The 4,889-nt window shown below is 63.9% G+C and overlaps 1 non-coding gene across 1 annotated transcript; it reads left to right on the plus strand.

Moving 5' to 3' along the window:
* Positions 1-4,585: 4,585 nt before the first annotated feature.
* On the plus strand, positions 4,586-4,704 carry LOC131867380 (5S ribosomal RNA). The gene has a single exon (XR_009365938.1). It is a non-coding gene; the product is annotated as a 5S ribosomal RNA (ribosomal RNA).
* The last annotated feature ends 185 nt before the right edge of the window (positions 4,705-4,889 follow it).

Consider the following 4,889-nt stretch of genomic DNA (forward strand, 5'->3'; position numbering starts at 1 on the left):
GTGCCCACCGCGGCGAAGGTGCACGCGAGGTGCGCACCCGGGGCAAACCGGGCTCCGACTTCGTGCACGCCGCACCTTGGAGCACACTTCGGAGCGCTCCTTGGTGCGCACCAGGGCGCGCAACCCAGCCGAGGTGCCCACCCCGGCGAAGGTGCACGCGGGGTGCGCACCCGGGGCAAACCGGGCTCCGACTTCGTGCACGCCATGGTGCCCACCGCGCCAAGGTGCACGCGAGGTGCGCACCCGGGGCAAACCGGGCTCCGACTTCGTGCACGCCGCACCTTGGAGCACACTTCGGAGCGCTCCTTGGTGCGCACCAGGGCGCGCAACCCAGCCGAGGTGCCCACCCCAGCGAAGGTGCACGCGAGGTGCGCACCCGGGGCAAACCGGGCTCCGACTTCGTGCACGCCATGGTGCCCACCGCGGCGAAGGTGCACGCGAGGTGCGCACCCGGGGCAAACCGGGCTCCGACTTCGTGCACGCCATGGTGCCCACCGCGGCGAAGGTGCACGCGAGGTGCGCACCCGGGGCAAACCGGGCTCCGACTTCGTGCACGCCGCACCTTGGAGCACACTTCGGAGCGCTCCTTGGTGCGCACCATGGTGCCCACCAGGGCGCGCAACCCCGCCGAAGGTGCACGCGAGGTGCGCACCCGGGGCAAACCGGGCTCCGACTTCGTGCACGCCGCACCTTGGAGCACACTTCGGAGCGCTCCTTGGTGCGCACCAGGGCGCGCAACCCCACCGAAGGTGCACGCGAGGTGCGCACCCGGGGCAAACCGGGCTCCGACTTCGTGCACGCCATGGTGCGCACCAGGGTGCCCACCGCGGCGAAGGTGCGCACCCGGGGCAAACCGGGCTCCGACTTCGTGCACGCCGCACCTTGGAGCACACTTCGGAGCGCTCCTTGGTGCGCACCAGGGCGCGCAACCCAGCCGAGGTGCCCACCCCGGCGAAGGTGCACGCGAGGTGCGCACCCGGGGCAAACCGGGCTCCGACTTCGTGCACGCCATGGTGCCCACCGCGGCGAAGGTGCGCACCCGGGGCAAACCGGGCTAGGACTTCGTGCACGCCGCACCTTGGAGCACACTTCGGAGCGCTCCTTGGTGCGCACCATGGTGCCCACCAGGCCGCGCAACCCAGCCAAGGTGTGCGCACCAAGGTGCACGCGAGGTGCGCACCCGGGGCAAACCGGGGTCCGGCTTCGTGCACGCCGCACCTTGGAGCACACATCGGGGCGCTCCCGGGTTCGCACCGGCGTTGCGCACCGTGGTGGGCACCTCGGAGCGCACCGTGGTGGGCACCTCGGAGCACACCAAGGTGGGCAGCGAGGTGCGCACCTTTGATGCGATGCCTTCACTAATTTCCATAAAAGGCAAAAGAAAACGAGATTTTAAAATTTCCGTTTTGAAAGATAGTGAGAAAAAGGGAATGCTGGTGCCATCTTGAGCCCGCCCTGGTGCGCAGCCCAGCCAAGGTGTGCGCACCAAGGTGCCCACCCTGGCGAAGGTGCGCGCCCGGGCAATTAACCCAACTTCCAACTTCGCGCGCGCCAGGGTGGGAGCGCACCCAACAACCGGGCCTGGGAAGAGCCAATGCGAGAAACCCCACCAAACGCTCTGACAAAAAAAGAGGGGGCGCTCCAGTAACCCCGCTTCGGAGCGCACCCTGGGCAAACCCAGCCAGGGTGCCCACCCCGGCCAAGGTGCAGGCGAGGTGCGCACCCGGGGCAAACCGGGCTCCGACAACGTGCACGCCGCACCTTGGAGCACACTTCGTAGCGCTCCCGGGTGCGCACCTCAGAGCACACCAAGGTGGGCAGCGAGGTGCGCACCTTTGATGCGCTGCCTTCACTAATTTCCAGAAAAGGCAAAAAAAAGAGGAGATTTTAAAATTTCCGTTTTGAAAGATAGTGAAAAAAACGGAACGCGGGTGCCATCTTGAGCCCGCCCTGGTGCACAGCCCAGGTAAGGTGCCCACCCTGGCAAAGGTGCGCACCCGGGCAATTAACCCTACTTCCGACTTCGTGCGCGCCAGGGTGGCAACCGGGCCTGGGAAGAGCCAATGCGAGAAACCCCACCAAACGCTCCGACAAAAAAAGAGGCGGCGCTCCAATAACCCCGCTTCGGAGCGCAGCCGGGGCAAACCCAGCCAAGGTGCCCACCCCGACGAAGGTGCACGCGAGGTGCGCACCCGGGGCAAACCGGGCTCCGACAACGTGCACGCAGCACCTTGGAGCACACTTCGAAGCACTCCCGGGTGCCCACCGGCGTTGCGCACCGTGGTGGGCAGCGAGGTGCGCACCTTTGATGCGCTGCCTTCACTAATTTCCAGAAAAGGCAAAAAAAAATGAGATTTTAAAATTTCCGTTTTGAAAGATAGTGAAAAAAACGGAACGCGGGTGCCATCTTGAGCCCGCCCTGGTGCGCAGCCCAGGCAAGGCATGCGCACCAAGGTGCCCACCCGCGGTGCACACCCGGGGCAAACCGGGCTCCGACTTCGTGCAGGCCGCACCTTGGAGCACACTTCGGAGCGCTCCTTGGTGCGCACCATGGTGCCCACCAGGGCGCACCCGGGGCAAACCGGGCTCCGACTTCGTGCACGCCGCACCTTGGAGCACACATCGGAGCGCTCCCAGGTTCGCACCAGCGTTGCGCACCTTTGATGCGCTGCCTTCACTAATTTCCAGAAAAGGCAAAAAAAAACGATATTTTAAAATTTCCGTTCTGAAAGATAGTGAAAAAAACGGAACGCGGGTGCCATCTTGAGCCCTTCCTGGTGCGCAGCCCAGGCAAGTTGTGCGCACCAAGGTGCCCACCCTGGCGGAGGTGCGCGCCCGGGGCAAACCGGGCTCCGACTTCGTGCACTGCATGGTGCCCACCAAGGCGCGCAACCCAGCCAAGGTGCCCACCGCAGCGAAGGTGCACGCGAGGTGCGCACCCGAGGTGCACACCCGGGGCAAACCGAGCTCCGACTTCGTGCACGCCGCACCTTGGAGCACACTTCAGAGCGCTCCTTGGTGCGCACCAGGGCGCGCAACCCAGCCAAGGTGCTCACCCCGGCGAAGGTGCACGCGAGGTGCGCACCCGGGGCAAGCCGGGCTCGGACTTCGTGCACGCCGCACCTTGGAGCACACATCGGAGCGCTCCCGGGTTCGCACCAGCATTGCGCACCTTTGATGCGCTGCCTTCACTAATTTCCAGAAAAGGCAAAAAAAAAAAAAAAACGAGATTTTAAAATTTCCGTTTTGAAAGATAGTGAAAAAAACGGAACGCGGGTGCCATCTTGAGCCCGCCCTGGTGTGCAGCCCAGGCAAGTTGTGCGCACCAAGGCACCCACCCTGGCCAAGGTGGGTCACGGGGTGGGTCCTAGGGTGGGTAACGGGGTGGGTACTAAGGTGCGTGCCAAGGTGGGTCATGGGGTGGGTGCCAAGGTGGGCACCAGGGTGGGTGTGCACCAACCCTAGCCAGGGTAGGTCACGGGGTGGTTGTCGGGGTGGGCGTCAAGGAGCCAAGGTGGGTGGCAAGTAGCCAAGTTGCGTGCCAAGGTGGGTGTCGGGGTGGGTGCCAAGGATCCAAGGTGGGTGCCAAGGAACCAAGGTGGGTGTCTGGGTGGGTGCCGAGGTGGGAGCCAGGGTGGGTCCCAAGGTGAGTGCAAAGGTGGGTGCCAGGGTCAAGGTGAGTGCCAATGTGGGTTCCAAGGTGCCAGGGTCAGGGTGAGTGCCAATGTGGGTTCAAAGGTGCTAAGTTGGGTGCGAGGTTGGGTGCGAGGGTGGGTGGGTGCCAAGGTGTGCTAGGTGGAAGCCCGGGTGGGTCGGCATCCCATGGGTGTCGAGTTGGGTGCCTGATGGGTGCTTCTTGTCAAGTTTTAGTCGTCGGGACTCATTTCGAGCCTTAGAGGTCGTTTCTTGTCCGGTTGCCCTGTCTTCGACCTGGGAACCCAATTTTGGTCCTCGGGTCCCATTTTTTTTTGTCTCGCATCCCACTTTTGGCCTGTGGCCTTTTCGGGGTCGATTCTCGTTTTGGGCATCAGAGCATGTTTCTTCTCCTAAAACCCAATATTTGTTTATTAAGTCTCGGAACACATTTTTGTTCTCGTGGACCCATCATGGGTCTTGGAACGCATTTGTGGTCCTTGGGTCCCATTTTGCATCCCGAAACTTGTGTTTTGGTGCTTGATCCCTATTTTGGGTGCCCACCTTGCACCAAGTGCGCACCCGGGGCAAACCGAGCGCCTTGGTGCACCGGGGCAAGATCGAGCGTGCACCCGAGGCGCCCCGAACATGCACCAAGGTGCACTCGGCCCACATGTGAGCGCAGGTCGTTGCGCCCGAGGTGGTGTGTGGGCACCGCGTTGCAGACGGGACACTGCACGCACACGACGCCCCGTCCAGGTGCACGCACGTAGGCCGGGCCGGGTGCACACCCGACGCCCTAGCAAGGTGCGCGCACCCGGGCAGGGCTCACACTTGGCGAACGGGGCGCACTTCGCGAGGGAGGGTGTGCACCTCGACGGGGGTGGGTGGCCGGGGTGGATTCGCACGTGGGTCGCGGTTTGCTAAGTACACACTGCGACAAGCTCATAACGGGTGCGATCATACCAGCGTTAGTGCACCGGATCCCATCAGAACTCCGCAGTTAAGCGCGCTTGGGCCGGAGTAGTACTGGGATGGGTGACCTCCCGGGAAGTCCCGGTGTTGCACCCTTTTTTAGTTTTTCGCCGGGCGTCGCAATGCTATTTGAATAAACCTTTTGCCCGTTTGCGTTCTCGTCGGGGCCGGGCCGGGCCGGGGTGCGCTGCCCGCACTACCGCGCGCGCGGGGGCGACACCGAGCGCGCACCCGAGGCGCCCCGAGCACACAGGCCACGGTGCAACCCGGGCGTTGTGCGC

Source organism: Cryptomeria japonica, unplaced genomic scaffold, assembly GCF_030272615.1.
Source record: "Cryptomeria japonica unplaced genomic scaffold, Sugi_1.0 HiC_scaffold_169, whole genome shotgun sequence".
NCBI classification, from domain to species: domain Eukaryota; kingdom Viridiplantae; phylum Streptophyta; class Pinopsida; order Cupressales; family Cupressaceae; genus Cryptomeria; species Cryptomeria japonica.